Source organism: Micrasema longulum, unplaced genomic scaffold (genome assembly GCF_059751315.1).
Source record: "Micrasema longulum isolate JH-2025_06_02 unplaced genomic scaffold, ASM5975131v1 h1tg000930l, whole genome shotgun sequence".
In the NCBI taxonomy this organism is placed as follows: Eukaryota; Metazoa; Arthropoda; class Insecta; order Trichoptera; family Brachycentridae; genus Micrasema; species Micrasema longulum.
Window position 1 is genome coordinate 304,030 of NW_028278121.1, and position 17,989 is coordinate 322,018.

Here is a 17,989-nt window from a genome sequence, read left to right on the forward strand (position 1 = left end):
CATTACTATAGTGGATTTAAACATTTATAAATGGCGTGTTGAAATATTTACAGTCCACTTAAATCTTTATTGGTCATTATGTATGTGTGCGTGATAGAATGTTTTCAATTTTTTTACGTTTAAGTAAAAAATTATTAGTGTTGTAGATAAGTCTAATAATATGCTTGGATTTTTACTTCTTAATTCTAGATATTTTAATAATACAACTGCAATACGCACATTGAACGATGTCCATGTCGTGGTAAACTAGAATACTGTTCCATAATTTGGGACCTTTCTGAGTCAAATTTCTTCCTTGAAATAGAAAAGGTTAAAAAGCAAAGACATATAATACATACATAGACACGGCCTATAGAGTAAAATATGTTTAAAAAAGTGCTGACATGAAAACGGACCTATAGTTACTATAGTCCTTAACATATAGCTTGAATAAAATGACAGCTGCCAAACTAATGTGACTAGTGATGAAAAGTACTAATCGCTGACCATGTACCGATCAAATCGATTTTATCAGTTTTTTCATGCAAAGATGAAACTCTGTCTCCGAAAATTTATATAAAAACGCAGAAACAAGCCTATTATAGTGTGTTTAAGAATATTATTCACCAACAAATAAGACATTTATACTTTTTTCGTGGATAACATTAAATTAATTTTTTTTTTATTCGATCGATTTCCATTAATCAATTGGTCCCATCTCTAACATTTTTGCAAAATGATGTAACCTTGTTATAACATCGTTAATAATAAGCTTTAATTTAGTTTTTTTTTTAGTTTTAAAGCTGATTTTATATTATTATGTTGAGTTATATGTCAAGCATTGTATTTAAAAAATAAATTGACATGCCAGATACGAATGATTCTTCGTTTGTCAATATAAATCACCCCTTGGACGTTACTACAAAGTTATGTCGTCACTTTTGGTGACAACTGTCATTCTTATCAAGCTTTATTTTAAGGACTATAAGTTTGTTTTTTTTACGAGGACTACATTCAACTTTCATGCATATTAACATATAACAACAGAAATGAAGAACATTTAAGAAAAGGTACTACAGAAGTCTAGGCATCTACAGAGCTTATGACCTGTAATTGGCTGGTTTAAGTGGCCACTTTAGACACTGTGTAACATTTACCATTTTGCCCATATTTGAACATCTATACTCCTTCGACTCTAGCATCTGTTCATGTTTGTAAAGTTAAAGAGCTGATGCCTTTATTTATGCGAGTGAGATTCAATTAATTGAATTATTTCACCTACATACTAGGCAACGCCTGAAAATTTTATTTTTTCCATTTCAATACTTCTTCATAGACCAGGTCAACAATATTTTGAGTTTGTCCAAATTTTTGTAGATAAGGACTGGATTCAACTCCCTGGGGAGCTGTTAACATGAACATATTACAACAGAAACGAAGAACGTTTTATGCATCTCATGCATAAGCTACTAAAAATTAGAGGATACAAATTTTTGATGCTTAAAAAGTTTGTATTTTAACTTTAAAAATCAACATTTGTTTAGGCTGGATTCCAATTAGGTTCTTTCTCTAAATTCCTTATTATTTTAACCTGTTTATTACTTTACACTAGATTTTGAGGAACGCAAAAATAATAAATATTAACTCACATTTATTATATTAAAAAACGTATTCCTATCAGTACATCCCTGCAAAAAGAAGAGCTTTGCAAATGCGCCGCCAGGCGTAGTTTGACGTAAACAAAAAATATTGTTTGTATTTGAATATTAATTAGTTTAAGCTTTGTTAATCCCTCACGAACAAATATTTACCAATGAAAAGTTACACAATTATTTTTACAATGTTGATCCGAAAGGTTTTTACACGCTTCATGACACAATCAGGCATTTTGGTTTAGATTCTAAACGTCATAGACATAATTCAAATATACTTAAATAAATCCATAGAATTCAGAATAGTTCAGAAACCACATACGCGCATCTAATAGATGGTGACTAAACTACTCTTGAAAGGGTAGTTTTACGTTTTGAGACTTAAGTTTTTTAGTAGACGTCGTTTAGTACGCAAATCCCGATTTGAAACTAACTACGCCATGTTGTGTCGTTTTCAAAAGTAGTAATACTGCTGGGATTAAAAAGAAACAGAATGGGATCACATTTCATGTGTAAGTAGCAAATGCATGTGTAATCAGCAAATGCATTACTTAAAAATTGAATTATTTTTCCATCTGTCAGATGTCGATGAAACAAAATGGAAGTTTCGTTAGTGTTACCAGGGTAGTAAAGATTTTTACGCTACTTTGCTAATCTAATAAGAGAACTAATAAAAAAAACCTATTGGATTAAACAACGACGTGGTGGACATTAACCGATATTATGTTTAAAACATCAAATATTATTTATAATGACATAAAATATCAGTTTTATGTAAAATAAAATTTGTTCAATTTTTTAAGTTCTAAGTTCATTAATACAATTACTCTTATTAAATGACCTCTTACTTATCTACTCTGTTTTGTTCTAAGTAAGTAAGAGAAATTGACCAATTTCCTTTTTTTTTTAAATATAATTATCTTATATTTGTGCTATGATTATATTTTCGGCGATCTGGCAACATTACGCGAAGACTTCACACATGCGCGCGGCAAAAATGGGGCAAAGTGCAGGGATTTTTGGACACTGTCTGATGTATTCAAATATTAATCTACGCTCCTTCTGGACTATTCTTAATTCTATGTATAAATCAGTTTATAATATGTTCCCAATAACTATACTAGAGAGAGATCTCGTGCACAATTTTAGGCACCCAGATGCCGTTTAAAGTCAGAACTCTCAATACGGACATATTTCGGTAGCCAGGTGGGAGAAGGGACTGGAAGGGGGGGTTTCAATTAATATTCCAGTAAATTCACATAGAAAAAAAACAGTGTCATTTAGAATGGAGATTTATTATTAATTTGTTGATTGTTTTGAAATTTAGTCGTTTTTCAGCCCTCCTGTACATTTGAAAAATTACTGATTTTTCTTTATAAATCAGCAGTTTCGCAACTACCTGCTTTCTATTCATTAACTTTAAAGTTGTCATGTTATTTTACATCCAGTTTACATTACGTTATGGATTAAATAACCCGTAAAATAATTCTGACTTCCATTAAATAATAAATAAATTAAATTTTCCGGTCTGCGTACTAACTCACACAAATGGAATTACTAAGTTTACTTGGTTAACCGACTGGTACTCACACATTAATATAGATAATCAAACATTCAAGCACGCTATGCAAAAGGTACGTTCGTAAATAAATATTGTTATTTACTTGTCCCGGAATGGATTCCAAAAACTCCGTCAGAATATTTTATAAAATTTCGTGTTTTCTAAATAAACAAAAATATAGCAGTTTAAAAAAAGACACGATTATCCTTGTGTTTAATATAACTTAATTTTAATAGTAAAGTAAATTCTGTGGCTTGGAACTATAAAACCCAGTAACGTAAATCGTAATATTAGAGAAGATGTATTATTTAGCTTTTTGTGGCGTTATAATGAACTGGTTGACGTCTTTGATAAAAAAATATTATAAACAATACTACTCATGTTCATGTGAAAAAAATGGTTAGATAAAAAAATAAATAAATTGGCATCGACCCTCTACAAAAAACTGCAAGAAAAATAAATAATCTGAAATTAGCCCTTCTAGATACAAAACACAGAATTAAAAAAATTAGCTCGTAATAGATCAAAAACGTTATTTTTCTTTTCTTTTCTTTTCATAGACATGTCATACCATATATATGTGCTATAAACTTTTTAATAAGTAAAAAAGGAATGGCCCACGCTCAGACGCTGTAGTCTTTGTGGGCATTTTTCCAATTCATGTTATAGCTTAATTTTATGATGTATTTTTCTAAAGTGTATTTTTGTAATTATATTTCTTTGTAAATAATACGTGTATGGAAAAATAAAAACCCTGCAAATCCCTAGAATTGTTTATTCTCTTATCAAAAGGTCTCCACCGCCGTTGAAATATATATAAGTCACGATTTTATTTCAACTGACGCGACGCATTTTTCAATGCTCAAATAGAAGCACAAAACCTGCCCTAAGTCGGCATGTGAAAATTTGACAAATTTTTCACGAAACGTGATTTGATCTCATTATGTATTTGTATACTACTTTAGCAAGCACGTGAAAATAAATACAAAGATTAAGTAAGTACAAAGTATAAACACACATACATAGACTTTATATTTGAATTGGATTATAAGTAACACATCGATTGTCGAGTTGATTAACCAGATACGAAAAAAATAGGTTTGCGTTATGCAGTTTTGTTTGTCAAGTTATCACTTTTTCCACTTCACAGATAATTACGAAATTCACTTTTGACCTTCGCGAATATATTTTATTTGATTTAAAATTCTCTTTGTTTAATGTGTAAAGTGAGTTCTAAATAAAATTGACTTAACCTGTCACTTTATTAAAAAAATATGTTATCTTATGCTTACTGGAATATTTTGTCAAGAAAATAAATAATATTTTAGCAGAGATTATAGACTTGTTTGAGCACAGAACATATTAAATTTTGATTAAAAATCTATACATACTGGAGGAACTGTCCCTTTTTGGGAAAGTATCAGAGAATACGCCTACCTTAATAAATAGGTCGTGACATATTGAACAAATATAACAATACCTTTCGTGGGCGAAGTAATGTTTTAATACATTGTGAAATATGCTCCAACCTGTATTCGGTGCCATTTTCATTCATACGAATTTGTGCACTAAAATTAGCATGCAATCGAATAGTAAATTTAATGCGACTGATTAATGATATTACCTTCCTGTTATTTACAATGCTAATTTTATGTTGTATTTTTTATTTTATTTATTCCTTCAGCGGGCATTTTTTTTTTTTTAATTTACGTATAATGAAGTTCTGTGGTTTTTTATGAATATTTTTTTTATTTGGTAATAGACTATTAAACTAAGCCAAATTTCCTTTTTACTAAGTTTGTTTATTTTTTACCATTTTTTGCATTCAACTACCATGCATATACTACCAAAAATTGGAGTCTACCTTTTTTCGGAATTAAAAAAAATGTGTTTTAATTATAACAACAAACATTTTTTTTTTGGTGGATCCCAATCAGATTCGTTCCATCAATTCCTTATAATTTTGACCCATTCATTCCTTTTTACTTGATTTTTTAAAACGCAAAAATAATATTCATTCACATTTATAATATTTTTTATGTACTTCTATCAGTGCATCCCTGTGTGTAAGAAAAGAGCTTGGTAAATGCGCCGATAGACATTGTTTGACGTTTACAAAAAAATATTCTTCTATTTTAATGTACACAACTTTAAGCTATGTTAATTTCTGTTGAACAAATATTTTCCAATGAAAAGTTACTTAATTATTTAAACAATATTTATCTGAGAGGTTTTTTTGCGCTTTCATGACTCAAGGTGGCATTTTGATTCGATTCTGAACGTCACACCTGGCTGGCGGTCGAAGAACCACTAAATACGCGGTGAGCATCGCTGAGCACTTCGCTATCAGTTAAGTGTCATCATTTTTGAGGGCTCAGGGCGAGTCTGTGTACTAACTAGTCGATGACTTTAACACTACAATGACTTATCTTACTCTTTAAAAATTACATTGGAAACAAATTTAAAATCAGCTTTAAAAAGTACACGATTACTTTACAAACCAGACAAGACATAACAAGACATGACCTAATAATATTTACATATGTACATACATATATGTAGACTTGACTTTTTTGTAAAATTATAAATAAATAAAGAAAACGAAAGATATGGCGTGACAAAATCCAACAAATACGAGAAGATGTATGGATGTAGAAGATGTAAGGATGCGAGATCTGTATGCAAAGATAGAGTGATGTGGCGTTTTATCCTCTCTGCCCACTCTTACGGGGAAACGGCGTGATGGTTTGTTTGTTTTGTAAAAATAAATGAAAATACTTTTTTTCCCTGTCTTAAAGTCTGTGTTGATAAGGTAAAGGGAGTTAAGTCAACGAATATATTATGGTATATTCGTTGACTTATCTCCCTTTACCTTATCAACCCACAATTTGTCTTTGATTTTAAATTCAGTTTAGAATCTTTATAAAACTGAGAAGGTACCTACCTAAAATGATTATTTAATCTACCCACTTACATAGTTACGTTCAGTGACGGATAAAATAAAAGACTAGCTTTTAAATGTCAAAGATATTAAAACATAACATGATTCCGTTACTGTTGTTACATAAATTATTTAAAGTAAATATTGTTTTAATCGAAGATTTTTAAATCTGCGTGTCTTTAAGTAAATCATACTGGATACTCTTATGTGAATACTGATAAATTTAACTGATGCGTTTCGGAAAAATACGTATACTTATAAAATTAAAAACAGCGACGTAAAAATATTCATATTCAAATTAAATTTCAGAAGTTGATAAATTAGGTAAGATTAAAAATTGTTTATTGATATTATATTTAACCAGAATGTATCTTGAGATTACATTAACAACATATTCCTCACAGGAGAAATCCATGTCGAAAAATATATTTTACGAATCATCACCGTTTAGACAAAAGCCACATAGGAAAATATATCATTTTGAGAAATCCCAATTTGAAATTTTGGCGACAAAGGAAAATCCGATTTTGGTGTTTTAGTCGTTTTATGTAAACAACATAACTTATTAATATCATTTTTAAAAATCCATAGTAGCTTTCCTCTTCTGATATTTTAAAAAGTATCCAGAATATTTTTAATAAGGCGAGATGGTTAAAATTTGGTTTAGTGACTTTTGCTAGTTTATAATCTGGACAATGGAAGCTTTAAGAGTTAGTAAATGGAAGGAAATTAAAATAATGCTTGTTATATTGTGGTTAAAAAAATAATCTTTTAAAAGTATTTTTAAACATTGTAATATATGATAATATAAAGTCACATAGTAAAAAAAATATTCAGATTTAAGCAACTTTTTTTTTAAGAACATATTTTTACGCTTCGAATGTCATATAATTTTCCTCGAAACTTTTGTATTTGTTTATTTTTTACACAGTTAATATTTGACTTTTCTAGTGTAGTGTTAATTATAAATATTTTAACTAAAATATATCAATTCCTCAGGAAAATTCTGAATGGAAAAAAATATTATTGTTTTACGTCGCAACAACCTATTGACGTTTTTTTGCTAAGGGATAGCTAGAGAGCTGAAAAGTGTCTCAACTTTTCATTCCAAAAAAAATATCTCTAGTTAGGGAAAATTCATATTAGAAAAACACATAAATTCTAAACCAGAATGACGATGCAACGTCGCCATAAACTAACGGATCGACGTTTTTTTCTAATTGGCAAAAGTTGGAGGTCTGCCAATCGATACAGACTACTTTTTATCATGAAAAATATACCATTCTATGGGAAAAAAACATTTTTGTGAAACGAAAAAACTAATTATTGAACTATTTTTTTCGTAATACCACTTGAGCTAAGCCGCGGGTTAAACCGAGTACCGACGTAAAAAACCACATGTAGCTCCGCAACTGGTCGGTATTTAAATAAAGAAAATGTTAACCGGTTTCGAGACGTAACAGTCTCTTCGTCAGGACACCAATTAAACCAACATGCAAAACCCACTATACACCTTTACCTTAGTTGTTGCACAAACATATAAAACCAACATGATATGCATTTTAATAAGCACATACACAGGTTAGAACAAACATGCACTAGATTATGAAATTTTTTTATGTTGTTTGAGAAATAGTTTTAAAAAAGGAGAGGGGATGGAAGGAGGAACTTCACAATAGCAATTTCTCCGAATTCGCAAACAACATTATTTTTTCATAATCTAATCAGTGCATGTATGTCCTAATCAGTGCATGTGCTTAATGCATATAATGTTGGTTTTATATTTTTGAACAAAAACTATGGTGAAGATGTATAATGGGTTTTGTATGTTGGTTAAATTTGTGTCCTGACGAAGAGACGGGAACGTCTTGAAACCGGTAGGCATAGGAAAGTTTATAAGTGGTTATTCACAAATATTTCATAACATTTAGTAAAATGTTTGACCACAAAGTCAATGCTTCAAATATAAATAATAAGTGGTTAAAACAAAATGTTTTAATTTTACTTACTTACAAAGCAAGTGCTTCAAATATAAATTTTTGCTTATTTGTTTTAGATGTCATCAGACAGCAGATGATCCTGCGTTACATTGGCTTGTCATTGGTGGTAGTATTATGTGTAATGATTATTGTTACTTTGACCCTTATACTTCCATCATCAGACGACAGTGGAAAGTCAACAACAGAACATGGATTCATATTTAAGAGTTTCGCCCATCACCCTTAATGCCATAATCTTACTCAATGTGATTGTATTATGTTAATTAATTGTTAATATATATTATTTAAACATTTTATTAAATTTAAAATATTTTGAGTTTGTCCAAATGTTCTTCTATTTTAATGTACACAACTTTAAGCTATGTTAATTGGTTGTCACATCACAACGCAGGGGAAGAACATTTGAGATAAGGATATATGAAAGTCTAGGAATTTACAGGGCTTATTACCTGTTATTGGCTACCTCAAGTGGCCATTGTAACATTCACCATTTTCCCATGTTTGAACACAGTGCATAAAGTGGCAACATAATCCAGCGAACGACAAGTCACAAGATCTGTAAATGACAAGACTTCCATATTCCTCCTCTAAAATGATCTACATCTCAGTTGTAATTTGTAAATTTTATTAAATGTTTGTCAACAATTGTAGATAACCATTTACGAACATTTTTATGTTTACCAGTTTCGAGACGTACTTTCGACACTAATTACACAAACATGCAAACTCTTCCATACAAAACAAGTTAGTTGTACGAACCTGTAATATAGCAATAGAGTGCAACTACTACGATGTTTAATGTGTATTATAGTTGGGTTGGCACGTGAGTGCCTTTTTTTTCTTTTTCCCTTTTTTATGTATGCATTAGGCATATGTTTTTTAATTTGTATGCATTATATTTTCTTACTTACTTAAAAATGTGGAAAACTATTATTGATTCTGAACATTAAAAAAATCAATTCGGTACAACAACATACTTCTATAGTGAAGGTGTAAATTGAGATTTCCACGTTAGTGTAATTAGTGTCCCGATGAAGAGACGAGTACGTCTCGAAACCGGTAAACATAAAAAAGTCAGTCGATGGTAATTATTTACTTACGTGTAATGTCGTAAAAAAAAAACTTAATTTTAAAAAACTTTTTTTTAATGAACTTTTATTTCAAATACTTCTACTTATTTTACTGACAATGGATAACATCTATGTAGGTATATAAATATGCAATAATAATACATCAATATTAAATATATCATAATGCGTCAAATTCGATCATGTTATTACCATGTAATAAACATTATAAATATACGTTTCGGTTGGTACCTGGATGCAGTGTCCTATGCCCCATTAGTTTTCAAATAAGGGAATAATGATGGTTATATAAAATTTAAAAAAATTCTCAATGATTACAGCGGTAGTTGAAAATTATCAGATTAACGCATTTCTGACTTATTTTTACCGTTTACACTCGTATCGGTTTGTCATAAGAACATAAATTAAATAAGTAATTTATTTAAGCATATTAAAAATAATAAGATGTTACGGTAAATAAATTATTGTAATACATTATTTTTCACAATGTATGTAAATAATATAATATATAGCACTCTCTTTCGGCAAATGGACTATCTATTACATTCATCACACCAATTTTTACAGTATGGTTTGAGTCTTTGCTACGCGTTTAGAGACATCTAGGTTTTTCAGTTGTACCCAGTAGTGGAAAATTTTAAATTCCTGCGGTTAAGCTTATAAAATTTTCCGATAGGTTTTACTCGACGTAAAAACATTATGTTTTGTCCGCAATAATTTTATTAACTTTTTAATCATTTTATTATTAATGAAACTAGGTAGATGGAGAATTTTGCTGTTACGGATTTAAAAGATAATTTTTATTTTAACATATGAAATCGGTAATATTATTTCTTTGTGATTTTTCATGACTAGACATAACAGGTCTGACGTGAGGCGTGGTTGTAGTTCGAAGTATTGTAGGCTGTTGGTGGTAGTGACAGCAATTTTTGCTATTTTTACTTACTCTCATTAGCATATGAAATTAATTAACTCCGCAGACGAAATTCCATAGCGATTAATCGCCGATTAATATATTTTATTGTATAAATAAGCTCAATTTCAAATCCTTGATTTTTTAAGAGTGGGCAACATTTGAATTTCTTCGTCGTGGAAATCTTAGTGTTTTTCGTTCATATCATAGCTTAAACTTTTTTATTAATAAGTTTTTTTTTAAAAATGATTAAGTTTGATTTAAAATGCAAATTTTGAAAACAGAAACTAAAAACATGTTTTAGAATATATTGATGATTAAATAAATAAATTGATTATAAAGACTACCATACAACAAACAAAAATATAACTATTGATTATTACATTCATGATATCAAATGCTAAAAAAAATATTGCTGTGCTGCAATGACAATAAATTAAATAACGTAATTAATATCAACTGCCATAAGGATTCAGAGTATCAATTTCGAAATAAAAGAACTGACTGCGTGAATTTTTTTTTTTGGGAAGTAAGCAATTTGAATGAATAACATTGCTTTAAATAGGTTTTCCAAATAATGTACATTAATTAAGCTTAATATTTAAGCATATTAATTAAGCATAGAGTATCAATTTCGAAATATATGAACAGAGTGCGTGAATTTTTGTTTTAGGAAGTAAGCAATTTGAATAAATAACATTGCTTTAAATAGGTTTTACAAAGAATCTACATTAATTAAGCATAATATTTACTTTTTTATGTTTTTAAGGTTTGAATGAGGAAAATATCACGTATATTTTTTTTCGATAAGTTGTCAATTTATGATATACTGTAATTTTTATTTTGTGTTTGTAAAAGTGCAAATGTGTTTATTTTATTATTTATTCTTATTTATTTGATACGTTTATGTGCATTACAAAAATACATTCAAAACATACATAAAATGCTAAACAATTTAAATGTGATAAAATAGTCAAATAAAAGTTGCCAGTAATTTGAGTAAAAGGAAGCTATCATCTCTGAACTTTCTTTCAGTCACACGAAAGATGTCGATATCTGAAGAGATATGGTTGAGTAAAGACATAAGCTATGAATAAATAGTGTTATATTCCTGTCTCTTAATTTGAGCAAAACATTATTTCTAAATGAAAATAAATTAGCATATTATTTTAGCAGCTGCTATTACTATCACAAAATAATCACGAATTCAATAAGCTAATGCTAATTACGCCATCACGGACGCAGGCTGTTGGCGGGCCTGGCCGAACGGAATCGAGGTGAGCCGAGCATACACGAAAAGAGCCGAGGTCCACCGAGTTCGCGATAGGTGGTTGTGTTTTAACGTTCTGTCGCGATGAATTGTCAAATATGGGATTAAATGTCGCGATAAGTGAATAAATAAAGTGCTACTGGACTTGAGAGAAGACGTGTGAGTATATTTACATTATAATTTAGGCGGGAATAGTATGATTTTAAGAGTTTTCCTTGTCTACCGCCCTCTTGAATTTAGAGGCCAATGTCAAATGATGTACCATCTTCCTTGTACGGGCGGGAGCAAATCTCATTAAAACAACTGTTAAATCTTTGTCATGTTTCACTATATAAATTAAAAATATACTCAACATTATAACTTATATACACAATAGAAATTAAACAAAAATCTTTGTTCTTTTAAGCTTCATCTTGAATATCATAATTCTCAACTAGGTTTTTTTTGGGGTGGACTTAAAAGCTTATTCGATGCTTTGTTTTCATATCACTACCCTTAAAAGTTAAAATAAAAAATCAGATTGTATATTTTTGATTCAGAATTAATGAATTCTCACATTCAAATGATTTGTTTTTACTTAGAATACGTCGTAATTTCAAAAAGTATCACTGAAATATCTTGTTTTTGCAAAAACAATGCTCAAATAATCGCATATGCAAGCTTTAGTTTAATAAAAAAAAATGTTTTTCAATATTTTAATTATTTTTCTCATAGGTGGTTTAACAGCTTTTGTTTCTTTTTTTAATAAACGTGTTTTAAATATTTCAAGTGTAACTCGTCTAAAAATTGTTGTAGTAAAAATTGTACTCGTAAATTCTAAAAATGTAGTTAAAACATTATTATATCGTAGTATTACACCCTTTGAAGAGGGTGTATTATTTTATTAGGAGTTTACAAGTGTTCCCTTAGTCCGCAACCTGTATTGACTGAGATCTTTCAAGGACACCATCTGTTCAAAGATTAAACAAAATAATATTTCGTTAACTCACATATTCATAATAAATATTGTTTATATTGGAGTAAAATATTAATTTTTCTTTTCACAACCATCATATTATTATTATAAAGACTTATAAGTACTTATTTAATGATTTGCCTAAATTTTTAAAGAGGCTAGAAACGTCTTTAAAATATTTAGATTATTAGAACTAAAATATAGCTGGGTAATTACTGCAACAAGGTTACTTCAAAATCAACATTTGTGAGTTACCTACTGAAAACTCATGTTTTTACTTCTTCCATGAATGTTACAAATAAACAAGTGATGCATTTAAATCATTATAATATGATTTGAATGAATCAAAACGTCGAAATTTGTTGCAACGGGGAAGGAAAACATTTTTGAGAAGGGAATATGGAAGTCTAGGCATTTTTACTGCTTATGACCTGTCATTGATTGGCTTAGGTGGCTACTTTACACACTGAGTAACATTTAGCATACTGCCTTTTGAACATCTTTTCATAATATACTTCTTCTTCTTCACGTGTTCCCCCGACGTTGACGATCACTTGGGAGAAAGCTTCCCTATCCTGAGCAGTGCGAAACAGCTCCTCCACAGTTCTAATCCTGGTCCATGCTCGGATGTTTCGAAGCCAGGAAAGCTGTTTTCTTCCAACCCCTCTACGTCCCTCAATCTTCTCCTTCATGACAAGCTGAAGTATGGCATATTTATCACCTCTCAACACATGGCCAAAATATGAAATCGTACGGAGCTTAACAGTGGGGAATAGTTTTCTATTAGTATTGGCTCCGCGTAATACTTCTTTGTTGGTTATCATATCGGTCCAAGATATTCTTAACATTCTACGGTGGATCCACATTTCAAATGCTTCAAGGCGGTTATAATATACACATAAAAGTATTAATTTTGTTTTTTAAACCGCATTTTAGTAAGTATTTTAATTATTGTTGCATGCATAGGTATTTAATTTACAAAATCTTGGATGTCGTGGCAAAAAAAGAGTTTCATACACTTAGAGCTAATATGTTGATTACGAATCAATAAATAACTCAAAAACGACCAAATGGAAGTGGCGGCGATTAAGGCTCTGCGCGGCAGTTTAGATAATAAATAAATTCATAATATGTTGTAATAAGTTTTTGAACTAAAGATTTGTCTCTAGTGTTTAATCTAGTACTTACATATCAAAGACTTCAGCCATACGTATAATATTAGTGAAGAAATAAGTATGAAGTTTATCGTCACCTACGTTTATTGAAAGACCGTGATTCATGGTATTTTTGTGTGATTATTGTTGACGGAAGACGCCGTATTTTCCGGCGCCAGAATACCGCGATAGTTCACTCCTTATCGTTCCTTGTTTACCGCCTACAAACCAACAAAATATGCTATTTTTACTCGGAATTGTTTGCTCTCCACTTATTATTTATTTTTGTATGATAAAACAAAAACAAATTATAGTAAATACTTACTATACTATTACTGCTACAGCATAATACATTATACAACTAGAAATTTGAAAGAACTAGAATTAAAAAAATATATAGTAAAGGACAAATATTTTAAATAGATATATCTGTTTTTTTTTGTATTTATTTTTATTTAAGAAGGTAAACATGAACAGAAAAAATGTAAGAGGAAATATAACGAAACCCACTAAACCGTACCATATTTTGTGGATTCTTTTGATACTGAGAGAGTTAACGATATTTCTGTGCCCAGGCGGATGAAGAATACAGTTTTGTGTGTGAAATAGAAATAGAGCACTGGACGAGTATTTTTGACTCGTTGGCTGCCCTCAGGTAAAAATCCTAGATAAGAAAATCGAATGAAGATAATTTGGCCACATTGGGAAGTGGTTGGCGCGTCTACCTACCATTCTTGAGGTCCTGGGTTCGATTTCAGGCAGGGTGGATGTGAAATATTGATTTCGAAGGTTGTTTCGAAGGAAGCGCAGTGAAGTGAGCTGTTTCCAGTGAATTGATGATTAATTTATTCAATCAATTTATTTATTCATTAAAAAAAAAGAGAGAAATGTTGCAAAAAAAGAGTATCTGTAACTCTATGAGGCTAAAAGCCCTTGAATTGAATTGAATAGGACTTACCAGAAGTTCTGTTACACGGTTACATGTATTGAAATGAAAGATTCTCTTACGTATTATCAGGAATTTTATTTACTAATTGTATGACTTAATTGTTCTAACAAAGATTTGAATATAATGGACGAGAGAATTAAATTCACGTTTACGATAAATGTCCGTTGCTGTGTCGAGTCGGTCAACCGGTAACAGTTTTGAACGGAGAGAGTCTGATTTGCATTTACGTTTCGCCGCAGTTGGCGGGCCTGGTACCTGGAGTTGCCAGTGCCCATAGTAGGACTGACCACCTTACCTTCATGTAATATAATATGATCAAAATATGCTGCATTTGGTTTAAAAATACAGTGCCCTATGCCCCACTGGGTGCAAAAAGGGAAATGATAATGACGAAATGATATTTTTACAATTATCAATTATGTTATTGTTTACCTATGCTTACCTGTCTTCTTTATTTATTTATTTATTAAGGAAATCATACAGTTTTTATATACATTCAAGATACAAAGAACAATTTAAAAAAGCAAGACCAATTACAGATTTCACAATAATTTATTGTGAATGCAGGAGGAGAAGGGAAAAAATAATTACATTCTAATAAAGGAAACAAATAAATATTAAATATAAAGTACATAAAAGGGAGAAGACATTGTATAGCTCCAACTTTACTTTTCTCCCTCTCTCTCTGCTTTCATGAACATTTATATTTCTGAGTAAAAATATACAACCAACAAAAATTAATTAGATGCGGGTAGTAGATGTACATATGAATGTATAAAATAGGAGTTGAAATTAAATATTAAAACTAAAATCAAAAGTAAAAGTTAAAATTAAAAAATTAAAAGTCAAAAGTCAAGCAGGAGATAAATTTAAAATGTCTTTTACAGATCTAATAAAAATATGGTATTTACGATGTAGTATGTCGATGTCACTAAAACTGTCATTATAGGTAATCTGTATTCTTCGAAGAGTGCTATTTTTCATATAATTAGTCATTGGGTTAGGAATGTCGAAGAGTACACGAGTTCTACGGACAGGGACTCGATATGAAATGCCTCTAACAATTTCTGGGCTATCAATTAGGTTATTAACAATTTTGTAGAGAAAACTCATATCCAACATGGTACGCCGAGTTGCGAGATTTTGAACCTCGTTAAAATTGGCGGACTCAGTCCTGCTTGAAAATGAAACATTATTTTTGAAATCTAATTGTCTATTTTTAATTTTATTTCATAAGGTGATTCATCAAAGACACAGACTTGAAAACATACGATTTGAAGGTATTCGCGGTTATAATTTCACATGTTTAAATATCTTCAATTATAAAATTACACAAAATAGATAGAATTACATTTGTTCTTGTTTTTTTTTTAAATTTGTGTATATTTTTTAAATTTCTTATACAGTGAAAAATACAATGAAAAATAAGTTGTTTGTGTCTACTTATTAACTAATATTTATTCCCAAGAGATTATTCGAAAAAGTTTCATACATACATTACATACATATTGACTTTGTCGTATTTAAATCATTTAATCAATAGTCCCTATCTCTTAGCGTAGGGGTGGCCAACTAGTCAGAGGCCTGCTTCCGTGCGATCTACCCATCGTCATTGCCCTATCTGCCACTTAGTGATGCTTAGGGCACTGAATTGGAACTCCAATTGTGCAGCGCATCTAAACCATTTTTTTTACATTGTAGATAAGGTGATCAGTAATACGCTTCCGGTGCCAATTCAATAAATATGCAATATCTTTGTGAAAACTAATGCAGTCATTGACTAGGCCAGAAGGAACCTTGGACCTTAAGGAGCTGGAAATACTCGTCTAGGGTAAATGACGAATAATTAAATAGACTCGTTTCTAGCACGAAGAAAATGGCATTTCTATTCGTAGGTAATTGCCTTCCATACTTTAATTCTCTAATTGACTTTTATAATGAGAAACTAAAGCCCTACGGAAAGTTGGATACAAAAAATGTTTTCTTGCGCGGGGTAAAAATTAGATCATTTAATTGCAGTGAAAAGTTTCTTGAAAATGTACGGAAAAAAAAAAAATATATATTTCGATAAAAACGCACCACTTTGTATGACGTCACTGGTTCGTGTAAATCAACATATGATCTGAGAGATATGGAAAATTTCCGGTCTGTTTGTTGCTTCTGGACCAATAGGAAGAATTGAATGAGAATAAGCGGAAATGAACCTCTGACGTTACACGCGGAGTTATTTCAGAAATAAAAAACGATATTTAAAAATTGAAAAAAAATTTTTTGACTTAGTTTAATAGTCTTTTAACAAACGATTTTTTTTAAAAAAACCACTGAACTTCATCATTATCAGGCGTGATTTTTTCCTGAAACATGTAGTCGTGTTTGTTGAAAAATCTGTTGATGGCACATCATCATCATCATTCCCTTTCCGCACCTAATGGTGCATAGGGCACTTGATTGGTACACCAATCGCAGCGTATCTCGATCAATTTTGTTACATTAAGGTAAGGTGATCAGTCTTACGCTTTAGGTACTAGTCCAAGGACTATGAAATACTCTATTGTGAAAACACCCTTGAAAATAAATATTTCATTCCACCCATGTCGGAAATCGAATCCGAGACCTCTTGCATGGCAGGCAAATGCGCTGACCATTACAACACGAGGCTGACATCATACTTTCATGCATTTCAATTCGAATTATTTATCTCTGAATTATACGGTTATTTCTTCTGCACTCGGCTGAAAGCGTATCCTAGACATATCATGTGATATGACAAAACTCATATATCATATAACGTGTGTAAATAGTAGATACGTAAGCTTTACAACTATCTGTGGATTTTGGTTGTATCCGGGTTATAAATAATGATAAAAAACTGCAAACAATAATGGAAATAATGAATTGTGAGTGAACAAAGATAATGAAATATTTTACATTATATAAATATTGACGCCCGAGGATCAAAAGTAAATGCCTAATATATTTGCCATGGAATTAAGAATAGTCCAGAAACCGCATACGCACATCAAACAGAAGGTGACTCAACTACTCATAAATGAGTTGGTTTACGTTTTGCTTCATTAGTTTCTTTGTAGACGTCGCTCAGTACGCAACTCTTGATTTGAATTCAACTATGCCGTTTTGTGTACTTTTAAAGTGTAGAAATACTGCTATTATCTTAAAGAAACAGGATGGCATCACATTTCACGTGTAATTAACAAACGAATGTCTAAGTAGCAAATGAATTACTTAAAAATTGAATTATTTTATTATCTGTCAGATTGTCGAAGAAACAAAATGGAAATTTCTTTAGTGTTGCCCGTGTAGATTTTTTTTTACCCTACTTTGTTCATTTAATAAAATAACTAATGAAAATTAGACCTCGGATTAAACAACGCTGTGGGGGACATTTGAACGACATTATCTTTAAAACATCAAGTTTTATGTAGCATGATATAAAAATATCCGTTTTGTGTCAAATAAAATTTGTTTTTTATTTTATGTTCAAAGTTCATAAATTCAATTACTTTTAT

At 30.5% G+C, this 17,989-nt stretch overlaps 1 protein-coding gene and 1 long non-coding RNA gene across 2 annotated transcripts in view; both read left to right on the plus strand.

Annotated features, from left to right (window-relative positions):
- Window positions 1–6,192: 6,192 nt before the first annotated feature.
- Window positions 6,193–8,454, plus strand: LOC148278082 (uncharacterized). The gene is made up of 2 exons (XR_015823291.1): window positions 6,193–6,457; window positions 8,190–8,454. It is a non-coding gene; the product is annotated as an uncharacterized LOC148278082 (long non-coding RNA).
- Window positions 8,455–11,438: 2,984 nt separating this feature from the next.
- The window catches only part of LOC148278083 (protein GDAP2 homolog), a 202,617-nt gene continuing 196,066 nt past the window's right edge, over window positions 11,439–17,989 (plus strand). Inside the window, exon 1 of the mRNA XM_088231898.1 lies at window positions 11,439–11,563. The gene's annotated coding sequence lies outside the window, so the exon portion shown is untranslated. The remainder of the gene's footprint in view (window positions 11,564–17,989) is intronic.